This window comes from Notolabrus celidotus, chromosome 24 (assembly GCF_009762535.1).
Source record: "Notolabrus celidotus isolate fNotCel1 chromosome 24, fNotCel1.pri, whole genome shotgun sequence".
Lineage (NCBI taxonomy): Eukaryota > Metazoa > Chordata > Actinopteri > Labriformes > Labridae > Notolabrus > Notolabrus celidotus.
In genome coordinates, this window is record NC_048295.1 from 1282801 (window position 1) to 1304840 (window position 22040).

The window sequence follows — 22040 nt, forward strand, 5'->3', positions numbered from 1 at the left end:
GAAAGAACAAATGATGCAGAAACAGGTGACGACTAAAGGATGGTGTGAGATGAGAAAGAAGACCAAGAAGAAGATCCAGATCTTCAGATCACACTAAATACTTCATCAGGTTGGTTCTTCAGAGCATGCCCTGCAGACTCTCCTGCTGAGCCACGATGTGATTTCATAACAAACACATAAACTTGAAGTCAGATCATTTTCTGAACTTCTGCAAATTCTAAATCATCTCCCCAAGAAGCAGAAGATAACGAGAAAGGTTGTTAAAACGACTAAAAACACGGAGGTGCTGAAGTGAGACTGAAATTATCTTGACTCTAAAACTCCATCTGTTAACTCTTAAATGCTGCAGCAGCAACACCAAGTAGCTTTAAGTAAGAAAACAGATTAAATTCATGCATCAACAGAAACACTTAAGTTAGGAAATCAGCAAAGCAGCCTGCAGCGGCGTGTTGCTTCTTTGACTTCTGCCAATTTATATCAGAACTCATGTTTTGGTTTGCAGACGGCAGTTCTTTAAGACACTACAAACACACACTGGAGGTTATTCAGGTTCGTTCTGGAGCTTCATTCAGGCCAGGTTAGGACGGAGGCCTCCAGAGCGGATGATGATGATTCCTCCCGCTGGGAAATCCAGGAGTCTGAAGTGTGTGTGGTGATAATTTAGACCTGGACCTGTCCGCTAATAAGCATTCTGCATCACGCCTCGCTCTGCATAAACCTGCTTCTCACCGCGTTTCCACCACATCAGCTGTTAATTGGTTTTATTTTCTGCAGGAGATGAAAGTACGAGGAGGGCCGGTGAGTGAGGAGTCACTCTGGATGATATTACAGATTAATTATTTCTGTGAACACAGGAGGGCCGAGTCCATTTTTCATTTCACGTGTGGATGTAAGGTGTTTCAGTCTAGCCGGTCGTCTAGCAGAGCAGCTGACGTTCCACCGGCGGCCATGAGGGAATAACACACACACACTTGCACACACACACATTTCCACACAGCCCTCTTCTTTCATCTTGTTAATGGACATTCCTCCACAAACGTCGGCGAGTCTACCTGACTGCAATCCTTTAAAGTTTAATTCACTCTACATTTAGCCGCGGTCATAAATACCATATTAGGTAGCAGCAGCATGTTTTATGTGCTCCCTATGGTCGTGCTTTTGTTTTAATGAAGCCATTTGCAACTTATGAGCAGAAAAAAAGGGAGAGAAGGTGGCATATTAGATGGGATAGATCAGTCAGACCTATTCCCACATTGTGTTTTATACATGGGCTGGAATCAAATGAAGGTAGGAAGTAGGGAGGCGGTGTTTTGACAACTTGGTGGCTGATTTAAAGAGGTGTGTTATCGTGCCGTGACTGGTGGTTTACTGCAAATCACTGACTTAATCACATCACTCACCTGCTGCTGCAGATTTAAGGAGTTTGTCTTGGTGACGTTGTTGTGCTTACACGAAGGAGGGTGATGTTTGTGTCTTGAGACTTAGAGCCAATCTGCATACGTAATATTAGAGATGAATGAAAGTTTGCAACCAGCTAGGAATAGTATGCTGAGATAATACAGACCCTGCACCTGAGTGATGATCTAACCTCTCTATTGTGACTCTCTGGTCCTCACTCATCGTCTTTCAGGAGATGTTTACTGTCACGTCCCGTCCTGTACGCTCCCTCCTCTTACTGTCAGTGAAATCTTCTTTGTTTTGATGCTTGCTTATTAACTTTATCAGAGTGTCACCATGACAAATGCCTCACATTTATCTGGACGGATGTTTTTGTGACCAAACTGTGGAGTGAGCTTAAAAGTTTGTTTTCTCTCCGTCAGAAGGATTCAGTCTCTCAGCTCCACATCTCCACATCTTAAGGGAGGTTTCTTATTATGTATGCTAAAGACGGCGATAACAAATGCAAATTTATGGACCAGTTTTAAGCGTCACCTCACTTTAAATGTAAGGAAGCCGTCCAAAATGTTCCCCTTTCTTTTTATTCAGAGTGAATCTCGCGTCAAAGTTATCGGGTGGAGCTTTGAATGATGGAGCGCTGGCACGCCACATCTTTTGTTTCCTCTAATATCCCTGCAAAATCTGGTTAAAATTGGAAGATACAGAAACGAGATGGTTTCTCCGCCGGTTGCACAGATTCCACACTGTTTTCACAGCTGTCTCGCTCGCAGGCCGCGGCTGAAGGTGGGGGGAGGTTTCGGGATGATGCGGAGGAGGGTGGGGGGGACCAAGCTGCTGAGATCAACTCATGTGTAAAGATGAGAAATGAGAAGCAAAAGGGATAAACCAATACATTGAGCGCTTGACACCAGCAGCAGCAGCAGAGAGAGAAACTGTCTGAAAAGAAAAGTAATAACAGAGAATCATCTGCCAGGAGGCGGAAACTCTGCAGAGCTGCAGAACTTCACATTCAGAGTCTGTGGAGGTATATCAGGTGCTTGTTTTTAATCACCTGGGACCTTTAGGTTGCATTGTTGTTGTCTCAAACTTTGGTCCTATTTGTGCAGATTATGGCGTCTTAAAAAAGACCAGAAATGTTTGTAATCGCTTCAGTAGATTGCTTTTTACCTGCAGCATCAAAACAGGCTGTAATGGCTGCATTGCAACCCTTTATTACAAATGCAATCAATCAAATTACATCAAATAAAAGTGCCTTCATGTGCCGCAGACAGGCTGGGTTTATTATACACAGGATCCTTGCAGAAGAAGATCTACTGCAGCTTCATCGCTCTTTCCAAAGCCACCAAACTCCAAGGTTTAAAATACTAGGAATCCCCCTTTAATTCCATCCCAGCACCAGACTGTGTGCATAAATCTAGTCTTTTCAACCTGCTGATCCAACCTCCATCGATCTAAAGTTACAGTCTGTGTCCAGAGGTTACAAACTGGAGTTCACACAATGATCTCAAATCATTATTAGTGACTCTATTCCCCTTCCAGCAGTTATTGTTGGGCACAGTGTCGCGCGGCTGGCTGGCAGATGCTCACAGGTAATGTCCCTCTCATGCTGTAGTTATTAGGCCTCTGGTCAACAGCCAAACACAGCAGCTGTCCGTCCAACACCAACCTATAAACCCCCCCTGATCTCCTCTTCATAAACAATAATATGCTGCAAATGGGTCGGCCAATGTCAGACGTGGCCGGATAAACACGCCGAAGGTCATTGTGTCCACTTCCCCTGAAGAATCCAGGAGCAACCTATCTGTGTTGACGCTCGTGACAACAGAAAATCATGTTCCTCAGATCATCTTTGACGCCAACAAACGAAGCTGCGCTGTCTAGAGTTGGGAGGAGCCAAAACATACTACCACATGACAGGAACAGTGCTCCAAGCACACTGCTCCAACTCAACGTTCCAGTATTTTAATGTCTGATCATTTATTAAACTGCAGCAACATCATATTTTGATTATATGATCTTTAAACGTTATAGTTATTCTGTGTATTCATTTTAAAATCTGTGTTTCTGAGCAAACCGTCTCAAAGACTCGACAGCAGTCTCTGATTCAGGTGATGATGTTTAGAGATCTCTTCTTCTCTCCTCTCTCGTGTCTCCTCAATAAGCTGCGCAGCTGTTACACATTTTTTTTGTTGCAGCATGAGGTAAGCGCTCCACATGACAAAGTGCCACCCTGCTACCTTTTTTGTTGGCTGGAATGATCTGGGGACGTGGTCCTAACGTGATCTGACATTTGAAACGTCCGTCGCAGGTTTCTGCTGATAAATGATTCACGCAGCCGGCCCAGGAGACGGGGAGTTAATGCCATCTCAGTGGCAGCGATCTAAAACTTTGACTCAGATCCAGATCTGCCCTCCAGGGGACGGACAAATGGACATGGCCAACGTCTCTCCGGTGCCCTCGGTCTCCATTATCGACCCCGGGAAAGGAAAAAAAACAGACATGAGAGACCGTAATGATCCAGTGTCAGAATGCAAAGTGCCGCATAGCTGCTTTTATGTGTGTTTCCCGTCGCGGAGGGGAGGAAGTTGTGATTCTTTTTACTGCCACACTGCTTTAGGTGCACTAACAGCATCTGAAGGTCCCAGAGAGAGGCCTAATGTGAATTTAATGACCTGACGCTGGGCGAATGACAAGTACGCAAGGTGAAGGTGACAACCTTTTTCCCCATCTATATGATTTTTTTTCCCTCGTCCCTCCCCGGGTCTTGTTTTCTGAGAGCCGTGCTGATGTTACATCTATTACACTGCTGTGGATTCTCTGTGAATTCAGCTAAAGTGAAAGCTGCCTCCAAACCTACAAGCTTTCTGCATTATGCAGAAACAGAGTCCCTCTCGGCTCTGTCCAAACTGACCTTTACTTTAAGACAATATATCTGAGACAGCGGTGGAGAGGGGTAGAGCTGCAGACATGTCTTTCACATGTTTGATCCCCAGCAGAGAGGACTGTACTGTATGTGTCACCATCCAGCCAAGACATGACACTGTACATCCCAGGTTTAATTATGCAAACGTTCCTCAGAGGCAGAGCTGCTCTGCAGCCTGAAATTATCTCATTGGTCGACTTAGAGCTCAGAGAGCAGAGCTAAAGAGGGAGAAACCAGGACAGGATTTCAAACGACTACAACTGTTCATGCATCAAAAACACAAAGAAATGCAAACAGTGAATATGAAGACACACATGTTCAGGAGTATCTTAGGAAGTAACTTTGGATGTTATTTTATCTTCATGTATTTATCTCCTGAAGTGTCTGTTGCTCCAGGGTAACGTCAAGCCACAAGGGTGCAAAAAACTGAGGTCTTCTACTGCTCATATTCTAAGTAATAAAAGCAACCACAAATTTGATCATGCAATATCCTACTTTGTGCATGAATGTGACTTTAGTCAATGTTTGAACTCTCTGAGGATGTCTGAGGAGATTTGATGCAAAGACATTTTCTGGGAAGGAGAAATATTGAGGAAAGGAGAAAGAACAGATCCCCTAAGATGTTCCTCCTCACCAAAATAACAAATCATGCCAAATCTTGAAAATTCTTGTACCTTAGTTGCAGCACTCATGCATGATAATACTTCATGCAGGCCTGCACAGAGTCCTCATTTCAACACCTGTGGGATGAACTGGAAAGCTAACTGCAAAGCAAACCTGCAGTCTCCAGCTCTAACTTTGAGAATACTTCCTCCCTAACCTCGTCTTTCAGGACGATGAAGCTTGTACCTGGAGTCTGAACAAACTAATGTAATGTAGGCTAATTCACTGAAAGAGAGACGGAGGTTATTTGGCTCTTACTGCTCATTTAAAGAGATTATTGTAACAGATATTCCAATCTGCTCATTATTCAAATGCCTTAATGCAGCGTCAATAAAAGCAGCCTAATATATCAGGTGGAAGAATCCAATCCCTTCCCAGAACATGTTTAGAAAGACGAATCCTCCGCAGAGCCAACAGTACAATCACTAAGTGCATATTTGGTCATTGAATCTGAGGGTCATCATGATCACATAATGTGCTCCGAGGGGCCCCGAGCACCACAAACACATTTATTTCAACAAAAACTCTTTTCATAGTCAGGCAGGAAACCTCGCATTCGCACAACACTTAACCATGAGCGGCTCCAATCTGATTAATGCTTAAACCAATTACAGCTTCCCCCAATTAGAGGACATTACCAGGTTAAGAGCTCTAATGTATCTCGATTTTTTCATGAAGTATCTGTGGATGTTTGCAGGCAGATTTATTGACGCGGGGCAGCCATGACGCCCTCCACTCCTTCCTGAGATGTAAACGAAACATGCTCGTGTGATTCTCGGAGCGACATTTTGATCCGGGTTTCTAATTAAGAAACAGTGAGCGGCGCGTCGAGCACAGACACATCACTCAGCTCCTCAGCCGTAATGCTGGCCCGTAATGCCCTGTGTGGTCTCAATTACACTTTCCATGATGTAGAATAACAGCATTACAGCAAAGCAAGACATGCATTCATATACTCGTAATTAAATAAAATCCAAATCAAGATCAGACCCGAGTGATCCTGAGCTACATTCATTTAGACGGATGGGGGACGGCGCTGACCTCTTGGTTAATTCTTAAAGAGACAGAGTCCAAAGGTCGCTAAATCACTGAAGACACATTTTTAAAGGCCTGGAGGGCTATTTTTAAATTCAGGACCCATTTCAGGAGGCAGGTCCTCTCAGTTTGGATGTCAGGAAGGGAGCCAGTGTCGAAAGAAAGGATGGAAAAACTTGATCTAACAGCTGCAACTAAAAACTGCACCGAGTACCGGACCAAGAGTGAAATATGTTGAACTCCTGGGTTTAAAGATATGAATTTCTGCAGCTTATCTTTGCAAAATCAACTAAAATGTAACATATGCTGATATTGGGGATGTTATGTAGAGAAAATAAGAAAACTGAAGGTGAAATCTGGAAAATTGTGACGAGTATATGCAGATGATTGATTTATCTGATTATCCTGACTCATGTTCACCAGCAGATTGAAAGATGCAGCTTTAAAAACCTCCTTCCTGCAGACACAGGACTCAGAAGTAGAACTGCAGCTGAAAGACAAACACAAACCCCCGCGTCAGAACAACACGGCTGAGCTTGTCCTTCATGTCATTCATCAATCACAGAGAGAGACGCCCGATCGTGTGTCGCCCACCCTGTTCCGTTTGCAAATCATTTGTTGACGCTCTCCCAGCAGCCAACAAGCAGAGGTCAGGCAGATGGAGCACCCCCCCACCACCTTCCAATGCCATCTACCTGCATGGGCCCCCGGCCCTGTGGTCCCTGCCCTGGATGGTGGCGGTGGGGGGCGGAGTGGGTAGTGTTGTCATTTGCCCCAGCATGTAGCGCAGATGCTAATGGACTCGCGCAGGAGTCCGGGCTAGATTGGTTATTTCAGTCCTAATTCAGCCATTAACATTTCATTAATGCACCGTCCTACTGCTCGCCGGCACCGCGGCCCGCCGGCTGCTGCCTGCTGATGACTGCTGCGGGCTGAAAAACACCACCCAACTCAAGGTGGAGGGGAGAATCTGCATAGATGTGTCAGCGAGCGTGCATTCATTTGCACAGCTCTATTTTCCACAGCAAATGTGTCACACTGCACAGGAAGAAGACCCAATCTGCAGGTTTTTAAAGTCAAAGGAAGAGTTTTCAGTTGATCACATTAGTCATGAGCGTCAAACACCCGACACGTGGTCATGAATAATACGTTAGCATGTATGTTTTCATGAGCGGTAGAGCAGTGAGAGGAAGTGAAGCTACAAAGATTAAACACGTGAGCTTATTCAGCATAAAAAACACACGTAAACAAACATCTGTCGTCACGCCGCTGTGGTTTTAACCTTTGACCTCTGGTATATTGCTTACTTTCGTGCTGATCCTGGAATTAGAGCTGATTTTACACTCGTACTGTTAATGTATGAAGGATACTGTACACACACTGTACAGGAGTATTTGTGTATGCTAATCATCTTCACTCTGTTATGCTGAAGGCAGTATCATAGCTGAGGTATTCGGCTGATAATGAACACAGCATGTCTGCCTGTGTGTGTGTGTGTGCGAGTTTAACACAATATTCTAATTAGACATCTATGTTTATTTAATGCGTCCTGAGTAAATTAGTTGTATAAAATTATGACTAATTAAGTGCTGCATTAATAACTGGCAGCCTTTCTGCAGCGGTACAAAGACGGGCACATAGGTAATCATCATATCTGTGTCACTCGTTAAGCTTTTTGATCATCCTGACACGACGTGATAATGTATGCTCTCATCTGCATGCTCCGGCTCTTACATATTTAAGAGAAGACTTTGAAACAGGAAATGAGCAACATATGAAACCTGCCTTCACTTTCATCACTACAAGCTGTAGTTAGTTCATGAAGGCTGTGTGCATGAACTGAAGATACATCCCTGAGGTGCAGGACATGCATGCTAGTCTTCAACTGACCAGGAAATAATACTCATGCATCTTTAAAGTTTGAATATGTGAGAAAAAATCCACTTTTTCTATCAGCTAAGAAAGGAAATGTATTACTTAACTTATCTTGAATTATGAGAGAAAATTATAAATATATATTTTCACTTTTTATGAGATGCACTTGCACCTTTCTGCACATTTGTAGCATGCTTTTTGCAGCAACAGATGAAGCCTTTAGCCTATTTTTTGCTCAATCTGATGTCATTTTTAAAGTGTTTTAAAATGCATCCAAAAAAGAATCAGTAAAACCTGAACTTAGAGTATTTTCTGCAACATTTTTGGTTGTAAATGTAAAAAATCTTCATGCAAACTAGTGTAAGATTAGCAAGATCAGGCTACAAAGATCAGAGGAGGAAGATTTGTAAGTTTATTCTTATATATCAGAGGACAACGTTTTAAATTTGAAATGTAAAGTTGTACATAAAAATGAAATAAAATCCAGCAGATCTTATATTTCCTTTTTTGACCTTATCTTCTAAATAGTAAACTTCATTCTTCACAATTTGACTACATTTTCAAAAATCCAAAGAGTCCTCTTCACTGTTTCCTCTCTCAGAGCCTGAGAAATAAAAACAACTTGTCCTCACGTCCGTCCCTAAAACTCCCAAAGATGAAAATAACGATCTGAACGCGAGGTGAAACACATCAGACGTAATATTTCTGCCACCATCGAGCAACATTTGTGATTCAATGACAAAAAGACAGACGATTGGCACGGCCCTCAAACACATTTGATATTTCTGGATCAGTGGAGCTGTAGGTAGGCTGTTCATCTGTCATTACTTAACAGTGAATGAAAAACACCAAAGTGCTACACGAGTGATGAATATCCGGCTTTATGGGATATGTGTGTGATATATGAGATTGGTTGATAATCGACACTTAGTCGTGCCATATGGTGCGACCCGCCTGCCAAGGTACAAGGACTCAAAACACGGAGGTAAGCAGCTCGCTTCCAAACCAACATGGCTGTGATTTAAAATAATGACCTGAGCGGCTCCTGAACGCCGTTCAAGGACGAACGAGCTGAACGAGTCCAACATGAGGGATTCAGAGAGAGGAGTGTGCGGGGGAGAGATCCAAACGTGTGCACATTGAGGTGTGGTGTAGAGCCTTCATCAGTTGAAGTACGGGCATCAAGTTTGTCCTCATCTGGGAAAGATTTCCTGCTCGCCCTCTCTTCTATCAGATGATGTACAGTAAACTCAAACCACTGTGTGGAACTTAAACCCATCTTCTATCAGGAGGGGGTCCCACTGTGCGCTGTCAGCTAAAGTGTGGTAATAATCTCATCAGTGCCGTTTCAAACTAAAGGCCCTTCATCGTGAAGCTGAGCTCACGTCTGTCAAGTTTTCTGGAGTCTGGAGTAAATAAACAGAGGACGTGCCAGTAGCTGACACAGGAGGGTTGGTTTTGTCAGAGGAGTTAGGCGTGACGTCCCCTGGTTGGAGGAAGGTGAGAGGAACCTGTGCTCGCTCGACGCAGGAAAGACTCCTGACTTCGTTTAAGGACTCATTCCAAAATGTTGTTTATCCTTTTGCCCCTTTTTTATGTCCTGTCCAATGATCTTCTCAAGATGTTTCCTCTGGCAGCGATCGGCCCTGAATTGGACGAGGATTCATCTTTGTTGGCTTATTATTCAAATAATTACCACTGTCTAACGAAGAGCAATAAACAGTCGATCAGAAAGAACTAAGCCGTCCAGAATAAACACAAACGCCAGGATCTTGTCATCCTACACTTGGGGGGGTTTCTGATAGGCTGAATGGATTTCAGATGGACAGGAAGTGTAGGCTTTGAACGCTCTGTAATTCCAGGTGGTCGGGGAGCGTTTTGGCAGGCCGACCTGCGCGAGAGGGACCTGGAGTAGGTGGAATGTTAATCATGGAGAGAGGAGAACATGTGTGACAAAGGGAAAGGATGGAAAACACATGTCCCATTTCACACTTATTTACCTTCCACTGCCAAACCTCCGCCAGATTAAAGGAAGAAGAGGCGGAGGAGGCGGAGGAGGGGGGGACGGCAAAGGTGGAAGGCTTTAAAGTTTACCTCTTTGATGGAGACGCCAACTCTTTGATAGCATTTCAAACATTCCTGGGAGGAAAGAGGAAACCTTGGCGGGATTGAAACTTCAGCGGTCCACTGACAAAGGGTTATGTGTGGAGACACGGGGAGGGGATGCAGATAGACTGAACAGGCAGACATTGTTCTGTTTGCACGCTTTACAAATTAAAAACTTGGCTAACAAGCCAAGGAAAAGAAACTAGGGACGCGTCTGCTGAGTAAGCATCGTGTATGTTCACGTTTATCAAGTTGATTCGAGGGGTGATATTAAAGTCGATAAGAGCTGAAACATCTTGTTGCATAAAGAAATTAAAACATGCAAGATTTTCTGAACAATCAGGGAAAGAAAGGAAACCTGAGATTTAAACGAATCACACCTGGCGTGCGTTTAAGGTCAGATTTAGGGAAGTAGGATTATGTTTAATGCAATCACTCATTCTCTTTTATTTTCAGGATAAAAAAGAAGATTAAATCAAATCTTAAATTTCTCTGAGTGGACTCTGATAGAATAAACACGTCCTTTAAGACACGTGAATGTGTTTGTTTAGATCAGGTAGAGCTAATCATGAGCGTGCGTCTCCAGTGAGCGTTATATAACCTGAAAAACAAGCTCCCCCTCCATCTTTAATCAACGTGTGATAATAAGCAACAGCGTTTCTTAGGCAGCCTTATCTGGTCTTATAAGTTGTTTGAAGCACGTCCTCTGTTGTATTTTTAATGTCTGCTGCGAGGCCGGTTTCCCCTGAAGGGACAATAAAGGAAACGGAGTCTGCTCTGAGTGTTTGAATGAAAATGCTGAGACACAGAGCATACATGTTTTTTCACAGAACTCAAAATGGAGCTTTATTTGAAGGTAGCTGTTGATTTTAGGAGCTTAAATCCATCACGAGCTCTCTATGCATATTATTTAGACATAAAGCTCACATTAATAACCTGTTTTAGTCATTCTGATGGTTTTGCATGAAGTAGATTGCAGGATATTCTATTTAAATCTAATCTAAGAGACAGTTTTATGACTCTTGCATCTAAAATCTGTTCAAACAATACCTCCATGTGTCATTATTTGTGTGAAATCTCGATTTTTCTGTCATTTCGATGTTTCTGCTTCAGATAAAGGCCTCAGTGTTCAATAAGTTGCAAAACTCTGACCCCCTCAGTTGCAAATTCCCTGAATTAGAATTGTTTTTGATCCTGCAGCTACAGACAGTTTCTCAAATTATCTAACAAATATGTAACAGCACACTGAGAGGGAGGCTTTACTCTGCCTAACATGGTGTTTATTGACCCTGACATGCTGAATCAAAACAAGAGAAAGGGTTACTGCCCTCATTTTGGTGTATTTGCTTCAATAAAGGAGGCTGCAGAGAGGGTTTCACATCGATCAGACTAACTCTGACGATTCTGTAACAGCTCAGAGAGGAGGAGGAAGAGGTGTTCTCTTTGAAGGCAGGAAATGAATCCCCCCCTCTCTCACACACACCATCCAGTGGAGACGGAGCAGAGAGAGGACAATACCCGCTTCTGATTTCCATGGCAGCCCTTTTTTCTCCCTCCCTGACATGCCATCTTAAACTGGAGGACATAAGCGCGCTTTGAACAGACTGTTAAAAAGCCCGAGTGTGATTGGAGTTGAAAAGTTTGCAGCCGTAATGGCGGCCGTTTGAGATAAGTGTAACTTATTTCATTTGTCGGCGGTGTCACATGCTCGCGCCGCTTTGAAGTGGCAAATTAATGACAAGTGAGAACAGTAGCCATTCTGCGGAGAGAATGACCCCTTTTCTAATGGCTGTGTGGCACAGTGAGAGAGTCATCTGTTGGCCCCATCTAATTATGTGAATCGAGCAGTTTGAAGAGTGTCTTAAGGCTGTTTAGGAATAAAAGGGACATTTAAATGCAGAGCACTTTGAAAATTACAGATCCTTCAAAATACTTTCCACGGACACATCGCTTCCCCGCCACGCCATCCTATTTTTTCTTCGTCTCGTTAATTCTGCGCTCTGAGAGTACAGACGGCATTCAGGGGGAAGAATTTGGAGATAGACCACCACCTCCCCGTCCCCCCCTCCCTTCCAACGCCTCCCACCTCCTCCAACGCCTCCCAGTTTCCACTCTCTCTGGTGAACAGGATTCTCACAAACTTCTCTGAAACGCAACATTCAAACTGGAAACAGAGCACCTCTTGTTCTAAAAGTAGAACTTCAGAGATATTAATATTTATGCAGAGGGTCTATTTATAAAAAAACATGTGCAGCTGGGAATCTCATGACAATGATTTAAGCTCTGATTGCTGCATCAGACGACTATGATAAAAAACATCAGGTACATCAAAACTACAACGTGTTTCGTGCATGTGTTAGCATTCTTATCTTGCTAAAAACTGTTTATCACCACTAGGAACTTAAAAATAATAAGGTATGTGCACTCTGAGTTTATAGAAATGAAATTTGCATGAATAGATTTTATTCTGCAGCCTGATCAGAAGTCCAGAGCTTCAAAATAGGATGCTTAAGGCACTCCTCTAGCATTACTTGACACTGTCACCTAGCTTGTTGTTTTGACGCACAGTGAACGACATGCAAGAAAGTATGACAAACTCAAAGATGATGTTGAGCCTCTTTAATGCATGCACCTTCCAGGTTTTGCATGTTTGCATGATATGCACATTATTCCCTCACCTTCTCGTCCCTAAATATTTCCTGCCATGCGCTCAGATCGCCGCACCAAAGTTAAAGTCGTGGTGAAAATGTTTGCATCTAATATTTACATTTCAAGTCTTTTCTGCAAAAAGCAACATGCACGTATTAAACTAGCTATATAAGATGTAAGTCATGTATATTAAGGTCGAGTCACTTGAGTCACTGCACAGTTTCTAATCACAGTTCTGGGATGTGTGGTACAGTTTAGCAGACAAGTAGTGAAACACATAAATGAATGAAGTCTCTGAACGTCTCCTCCTCTCTAGCAGAGACTCTCCCTGGTGTGTCCTTAAAGTGACTGATGTTTAAATCCTCCTTTCAGAGGTATTTCAACCTGGACATCTTGTGTTCAAAGCCTGGCTCTTTTTTTTTTTTCTTCTCCGCTCTCCTAATTATTATTTGATTGCTCATTAGGCGCCGCGTTCGCCTTCTTCTCTCGGATGCATCTGCTCACCAAACCCTTTTCTGCATGTGATTTTTCAGATGTGAGAGAAACAACCGTCTCCCTTTAATTACACCGCCTCGCCGAAAACATTTGTTAACACTCCTGCGAGGATGCACGAGGACGACACGTCTCAGTGTAAACTTAAAGTAGAAGATTCTGCAGGAGGAACACTCTTTCATTAAACTAACCCCGAACCTCTCATTTCTAGCAGCTGTCCCCGCGGATACACACCCTGCTTCCCCTCTCTTACGGGTGTATGATGTGTGGATGAAGGCTCTTTTTCCCGTGCCGTAATGACTGTACACTGAGATTTTCAAGGGCCCGCTCATGACAATCCCATTTTCTGTGTAATTTCATGGTTGTCTTCTTGAATGAAGATATTGGCTGCTCTGAAGCACGAGGTCAGAGTCTCCCTGCTCCGTTTTCTGGATTGTTCCGGAGTATGTTTCCCTTCACTTGATGAAAAGTAATTCATCATTTACACCCCTGAATTCTGCCACTTTTTCCTTTTTTCTGCCTTCGCTCTCTCTTTTCAGTTACGACTTCCCTCTCTTTCTTTGGCTCTCATTCCCCCGTGGTACCTTCACTGGTGTTGAGAGATAGATAGGTTCAATACGACGTCAGGTCAGTCTTCCTCGAGAACAGGTTAGCCCTCCCAGGCCTCCCCGCCGCCCTCTCCCCGTGATAGAGTTTGTCACCTTTCTACCTCTGGAAGTCAAATCCTGTCAACTCCGGCATCCTTCAGGATCCCCGAAGTGGCTTTGGCACCCAGTGGGGCATGTGAGCTTAAAATTGATTTTTCTTCTCCCCCCGTTTTTTCCAGTGTTTTTTCTTCTCCTGCAGATCTGCCAGGTTCCCTTAAGGGAGGCGGTTGACAGGCAGTGGAAGCCGTCAGCCAATCAGGAGGCCGCAGCGGTGTAAAAGACACCTAGGGAAACTTTCCTGGAGCCGGAGGGGGGCAAAGGTTTCTGACATGTTGGAGAAAGAGGCTGGGAGGAGGAGGGGGGATGCTGTTGCTTGGAGACCAGGGTTTTTCCTTTCTTCAATCCCACCTCTCTTCCTGCGTGGCTTCCTGACGGCTCCACCAGGGTGAAATTAATTGATGCACAGCGCCCGAAAACTCACTTATAATCGTTCTTATCCTAAAGAAAGAACATTTCCTCCACGCTCCTCTTCCTCTTCTTCTGTTTGTTTCCTTTAATCACTGAGGGATCAAACAGCCGTGCTGCACATACATCTCTCTGCGTCTCTCAGGCTGAACATATGTACTCGCCTTCATGTGAACACACACATTTATTAGCCGGCTTCCCTCCTTTTTTTGCCAGCTGGTAACATCTGCAGGGTGTCCAGAGTCCAATCAGGGAGCCTTAAAGAGAAAAACCCTCGAGACTGAAGAGAGACAGACCCTGATCATCCCGCCTCATCAGGGCCCGAGCTCTCCTGTGACCCCTCCTCGTGAGTGAAACCTCCCCGCACTGCTCCTCGGAAACTAATTTCCAGGTACTTAAGGAAATACAATGAGGTCAGATCGGAATCGTGAGAGAGCTACACCTTCGGCTCAGGCACGGCGGCGTGAATTAGACTCTCTCTGCTGCGATGGAAGCGTCTTCACCGTGTCAGGAGATTAGTTTAAGGTCCATATGTTAAAGGCGTGATATCGCAGTTTAACTGAAGTAAAATGAGACCTTTGGACGGTCACGTTAGAGACTCTCTGTCGGATATATTCAGAGGATTGAACAATGTGAACGCAGGACTGTACGGCTGATATTTTTACTCTGCAGGAGAGAAAACTGCAGGGAGCATTGAGCTGTTTTTACTCCTACAAGGTGTTTATAAATATGACACATTAAGGACATAATAATATATATATTTGAATATTCAGGGTCTGTTGACGTGCATAACTTTTTAATTTAGGATGCACAGACTACAGGGTGATGAGAACATGCAAAAACAAATAATGCATGTTATTTTTTGTATTATATGAAACTGTATTGTTACTTTATCAATGCATTTGACTCAAATTTGCAGGATTTACCTCTCTTATTGTTATTTTAATAATATTTTTGAATACATCTTGCTTTATTTAAAGAGACCCACTAATTGAAGTGCACATATTGCTGCTTTTGAGTTGAAATATGATGAAAAACGTATTTTTAAATCACCTTGAGGGACTCCTCAGTCGAATCAAAAGCTCTCACACTCTCATTTATAACTTTCTATTCATAACAAGTTATTTTTAATCATATTTGGTGAGCGGTGTCCTCCTGCTGTGTGAAACCCTAAACTGTGGCTGTGTTTAAACTCATCTCCTTCTTTTAAAAATAATTTTGGTTCCCGCAAATTCACAATTACACGCCGGTTCACGGGCTGAGGAAATCTGATGACGAGTCCACTTCTCAAACTCTTCAGTTAACTTTGTCCTTTTCTGATGAGGTGACAGTTTCACTCTTTTACCTCCTGTGACTTCATGAACACTGTGTGGTCTCTGCACATGTGTGTGTGTGTTTGTGTCTTCAGATGAAAATATGGCTCATGCCCTGAGCAGACAAACACACACACACACACACACAGTGTGCCCTCGTCCTGCACATCTTCGCCTCGGAGCCACTGCAGCACCCAGGTGGCGTGGAGGAGGCGAGGCAGGGCATCAGGAGAAGAGGAAGAGCCGCAGATCTGTGCGTGTTTGACACGGCTGAGCGAGCTGAGTGTGTCTGTGTGTTAACGGGAGGAGAAGAAATACATGCACAGATGGATTTTCAGGGCTGGGGGGGTTAAGAGGGGCAGAATCATGTATCCTTCAGCCATGGTGGAGGCGGTCTGCAGAGGGGTTAGGGACTGTGTTCATGACACAGCAGCTTCAGTCAGGTGACACTCAGGTGATTCGAGGTGGCGCGCAAAGGTTAAATAAATATATATTCAGAAATTGTCTCCACGTGGTTTCTTCCATTTTCTTCTCACAAACATCTTCTCTCCCTTTTGCAGAAATTTGTTGCACACATTCATCGTTTTTCTTCCTCTTTGTTTCCTTTTTTTAAAATCAGAGTTCTAAGATTTAATTTTATTGAGTTGTTGTGAATGCCTCACAATTCTGGAGGGTGTGAGTGCATTTAAGGCCTAAATTATTATCCTTTTCATCTCAGTAAAGATGAAAATGCACAGAGACTGAGTAGCAGCATGCACAACACAAAGTTGTGATACATTTCAAAGTCTGAGGGCAAACATGCAAAAAGAAGAAGGTCAGATTTTCTGCCAAACCACCTTCTCTACCTTGAACAGAGACTAAACATGATCATCTAAGTGTTGGACAACTTCCCAGACCTCTAAAAGCATCCCTCCTGACTTCAGTAAACACGTCTGCCCCCTTTCCCTCTCTTCACCCTGCAGATTTGTTCCAGAAGTGTGGGCTCTACCTGTTTACAGCAGGTGAATTATCTCTCCTCTGCATGATTTACAGCGCCCGTCTCTGCTGCTCAGACTTTCACAGTGTCTCAGCACCCATTAGCCTCTGCAACCCAGCCTGCCACTTCTGCATTACCACCTCATTTCATACATTAAATGCTTTACCTTCAGGAGTGTGAAAGCCGCCGCGTTATCTGTCCTCCCTCACCTCGGCCTGGCGTCTGCTTTTTTAACGCGGTGAATGAGCTCCTGGTCCACACACGGGCGGGTTTTTGGCCCCTGAAATGAGATTGCACGAGAGTCATATTCTGATAAACTCATCCTTAAACCTGGAGGTTACACTTTCACAAGGCTAGCAGGTGCAGCACCTTCCTGATCCTGTTAGAGCTCAAGTGTCCCTGTGCTGCCATCAGCAACACTTTTGCACAGATTTACAGCATGTAAGGTGAAACTGGCTCTCAGTTACACTCAGTGTGTGAATCACAGAGGTGAGAGAGGTAAATAAAACATCCTTTACAAACAGGTCTCACATGAAAACGAAGACTGCTATGTTTACAATCATCCTGAGCTGAAAGAAGCAGCTGTGGAATACTTCCTTCTACCTTTTCTTGCAAATAAGAAGTCACATTTTAAATCAAAGTCCCTCCTTTAATCCTGCATCACTACACGTAAGTTGAGCGAGTTATTTACTGTGTTGTTTGTGAACACAACACACAGATTCACTGAGCTGTCGTCATGAAAGCTGAATTCTCCACTTCAGCTGCCTCCACGTCTTGTACAAATGTTTCCCTTCAGTCTTATCGTTCCAGCAGGAACAGCTCTCCTTCCCTCCCCCCCTTTCCTCCCCTCTCGGGTGAGGTGAGCGGGGATCTGGGTGAGGGGTTGAAACACGGCGTAGGAGGCACATGTGATGATAAGCTAAACCTCGTGGGACGACACTCAACTTGTTCGCAGCGGTACGTCGCTATCCTGCAGCCACTGATGAGCCTGATACCTTTAATTGGGGTGGTCCATTTCCCATCATGCACCCCCACCGCTCTTTGGATCCACTCCTTCTTGTCATTTATACCAGAACTAAGACTGTAGGCGGGGGGGAGGAAGAGGAGGCGAGGGGCGAGAGAACAAGATCCCCCCACAAAACAGAGATAAAGAAAAAATGTAATACTTCCACATTTTCCAGTGCTCCTTTCATCATTATTCAAAAATTAGTTTTTAATGCAATGAGTAGCTCCAATCATGTTAAGGTCTGCATGATTCAGATAGTATCATAATTACAATTAGATTACATTACCGCAATCAGAGAAAGGGGGGATCGTTAAGAGAAGGAATATAAATTGCTTTAGTTTTACAAGTACTGAGCAAGCAGAAATTTGAATTAATCTCCACTTAAACATCTTCCCCCCTCACAGAACTGCAAAGCACGCTGGTTTCTTCCAGGCCATCAATACAAATTAAAGCAGAAGTATGATTTTTTTTTTTTTTTCACGCAGTCCGAGGGTCTTAACATTTGAAGTTTTTCTCAGAGAGCTTCAAACTGTAGCGACGGGTTGAAATCAAAACTTTCTCAAGAGGGTTCAGACTTCAAGCATGTCGTGAGTGTGCGTATTTACAGGTACAGAAGGTGCAGCGGGTGTTTACGTGCATATGAGCTCTAAACATTGAAAGGATCAGGAACAGGTTCAAATATAGTCAAAAATAATCTGATATTAAGATCATCTGTCACCTCATAATCTCATGAATGTGCAACTTCAACTGCAGGGTTTCCTATGAAGCCTCTACAATCTTCTCTACTGCTTTATTTCCAACATGTCATTCCTTTATTTTGCAGAAATCTAAGGTGGAGGTTTGTTACGTTGAAGAGACAAACTAACCAATCCTACATTATTTAAATAAAGGTAGCAGCACCCAAACAAGAACTCATTCACAATCCCTTTGCATGGATTAAAGGTGGTTCTCACGTCTTTTTGTATTTCAGCATCAAAGGTGAAAGAACACACGTGGAAAAACGTGTCTTTCAGTGAGTTTAATCACTACGTATAGATTACATTATAGGATTACTGATGCATTAACGTGTAAGCAGCCCTTTAATGTTGCAGCTGGTGGAGGTAATGAGTTAATCACGTTATGTACGGTTTGTAAAATCATAATCTGTGATTTAGAAAAATGGAAAAAGGTAATTTTTCTTCCCCCTTCTGGATCGAGTACAGGAGGAACATCATGGTTATTTTAATCACTGTGTTTAAGGCAGACAACTAACTTGGTTCAGTTTGAGGTTACGGTCTTTGTAAAGAGTCATTCAGGTGTTTTAATCCTGTGACCTTTGCAGAACAAGAACCTTATATTGAGGAGAGAGTCACCGCTCCACGGACTAAATAATAAAAATGAACCTTGCAGAAGAAAGGAGTTGAAGTTCTACCTCTAGTTTTCTGTGTAATTGTGTGTTACAGAGTGAATTAAGCATGTGGAAGACAGGAATTGATGTTGGTGCACCTACAAGAGGGTTGAAGGAGAGGTAGAACAGCAACTCCTGTGTTGCACAAAGCTTACTTATAAGTATCATTTCTCCAAGAGGAGTTTGGTGCCTCTATCCAAAGAGCATATGTGCATTTGTGGAGTTCTCCTGCAGGGATTAGACCCTACACTTTAGTCCCTTTTAGTCATTTAGACCTGAAATAATGCCCCAGGTTTAAATCTAGTGTCTTCCTATGAAGTAAGATGTTTGTGTTATATAATTTAATGTGCATTTCACAGATGTATATACATGTCTGTGGTAGTTGGCCATCGTGTCAGTGACAGCCCATCACCGCAGCAGAGGAGACAGCCGATGTCCGCACTGTCCTCTACAGCCCAGAAAGACTCTCAAAGCCCATTTGGTCACATTGTGGCGGATTATCCCAAAGTGCAGAATACAATAAAATACAAATCACTCAGAGACAGAAATATAAACCATCAGTGGAACACTGGGCGGACGATTAGGACTGAAGTTAGAAAATCCCTGATCCGCTAATGAATTAAGACTCCAGTCAAGAGCAGCGTTCCTTTCTTGATGACAGCTGACAATTTCTCTGAGCTCTTCCCTTCAGCCGCTCAAAAACAACAGTTCTGCTTAATCGTCCTTAACGTATGAATGAAGAATTAAAACAAAGCGCTGTCTCTCCTGTTCCGCTCACATGCTGCGGTTTGAGCAATTAATAACGCACATGATCGCCTTACTTATATCTGCACAACTTTTTTTTTTTTTTTTAAAGAAGTCTGCCCATTTTCTGGATATCAATTACCTTTTTTTTCCCCTCCGCTTCCTATTTATTCCCTTCTTAGGCCACGATTGGAGATTAATGTGCGCTTCTAAATTACCACACATGCTGGCCATTTATCAGCTCGGAGAACAATCCTGCAGATTCATCCCAACGCTAAGTGGCAGAATATTCATGAAATAGGGAGAAAAAGGAGTAATTTTGTTCCCCCTTTAATGATAAAAAAGGAATTTCTCACTCTCGCTCATTTACTTTGTGTGTTTTTTTGTGTCATTGTTTTCTTGTGTGGCCACTCAGAGAAGGACAGGCTTCATTGTGGAAGAAAATCCTTCTTAATTTAGCTGAAAACACAGACTTGTATTTATGGGAGGAAAACAGCACGATACATTACGTGCGGTACAATGTGATAACGGTGATAGCACGGCGCATTGTGCTTGTTTGTAAAGCCGTGGTGCAGAGGCCCATAATAGAGCGGCATTCAATCCCTGACTTCAGTAATGAGTTGGGTAAACAGAGCTTTCAAAATGAGTTTCTAAATCAGTGCATGGAGGCAGAGGAGAGGAGAGGGAGGAAAGAAATAAATAAAGAATGGGGGGCCGAGGCTGGGGGCTTTTGGTCCTCGACACCCCGGCTTTAATCAGGCATTAGGAAAAGGGAGTGAAGATGTTATGAAAATGCGGCGCTGGCCTTTGTTCGGCGTCTGTCATGGCATTGACTTCCCTGACACAATGCTACAATGCATGACGGATCAAAGTAATTAAAGTTCCAATAATTTACCTTCCTCTGTTGCGTGTCAAGTCTGCCAGACCGGCTGCTCTCAGGCCCTTCATTGATTTCCTCACTGCTATCAGAGCGATCCTTAAAGACACGAGGGCAGCATGTGTGTGTGTGTGTGTGTGTTTTAATAACTTTCCACGCTGATATAATAGCAACGCTTCAGATGTTTAACCATTAATGATCACAGACAGATGACGGAGATAGAGAGACGAGTGCGTCTGAACCCTCCTCGCCTGTTCCCCTCCTTGTCAAATCTTCTCCTCCCGTCTGTGATGTCGCCCGTCAAGCGTGCAGCATTAACTTTCAGCTCAACAGTGGTCAAATCAGGGCTCGTCTGCTTCACCTTGTTAAACTTTGGAATCCGGGGAGGAAAACTCGGCTTTATCCGCAAATCCGCGGGAGATTCAGGCGCCGGTATATGCGAGGATTGTGAAATCATTATCGGTACACAGAGGAGTAATTCTGTCTGCCGTCTAGGCCTGGGATTGATGTGTAATGCTTAGGAAAGACTCCCTGCGTTGCTGTGTGCGTTCGCCACAACAGGCAGAATAAAAACTTCCCTCACTCATGCACTCGAGGTTACTCGTCTCCCTCTCCCTCCCTGGTTTCCCCTCCACAATGTGTCATTGTCATCGTGGTTTTTGCAGCAGGTTTCTGCGGTACGAGGTGGCGGTGGAAGGAGGGAAGGGGGTCTCTTTTGAAGGCTTACCCCCCCTCCAAAAAACGTCTCTCCTCCCCTGACGAAAGTTAAATGGTTGAAGTATTCCTGTTCTGAGATGTGATTAGCGTGTCACACATTAAAAATGCCATATTAAATAATCCCATCCTTCAGGCTTTACTTCCTCACCAGGTATTAGCTTAGACGGAGAATTATCCTAAGCTATTTGGAAGTAGGGAATCCACAGAAAGATCTTGGCACTCGGTGTTTGAATTTTCTATCTGCCTGGTAGGTGCGATACTCCGCCGACTTACAGCGCAGACAGTGGCGGAGGAGGAAATCGGGGCGGCGGCGGCGGCGCTTAGAGCTCACCGCAGCCGCGCCAGGTTCTCTGTTTCTAATCTCGTCTCTCTTCTGCTTCTGAGTTTTTACGACACAACTCGAGGAACAGAATGATTCAGAAATCCAAACCAGAGGAGCTGTGATCCCATTATTGTGTTTGCAGCAGGTTGTTCTGCTCCAGCTCTCCTGACTTTGAATTCTGTTTCTTTAAACCTTACACCAAGACTATGGATCATCTCTGCTTAATGTGCATTGACCTGTTGTCTTCATTTCAGACCTTCTTAGTGTCAGCAAGCAAAAGCAGAGTACATTACTCAATGAAACCAAGATGGCGGCCATCCCTGCCAAGTCTTTGGCATAACCCAGAACGTCAGGTTGTTCGTGTCATATCTTAGTCTGAGATCTCACCTTTACTCGGGAGGTTTTGTTTCTGACTTAGAACCAACATAACTATTTATTCTGAGGC

General features: G+C 43.7%; 1 protein-coding gene across 1 annotated transcript in view; it reads right to left on the reverse strand.

Moving 5' to 3' along the window:
• zeb2b (zinc finger E-box binding homeobox 2b) overlaps window positions 1–22040 on the reverse strand; it is a 381554-nt gene that overhangs the window by 280412 nt on the left and 79102 nt on the right. Inside the window, exon 8 of the mRNA XM_034677852.1 lies at window positions 16709–16822. The gene's annotated coding sequence lies outside the window, so the exon portion shown is untranslated. The remainder of the gene's footprint in view (window positions 1–16708; window positions 16823–22040) is intronic.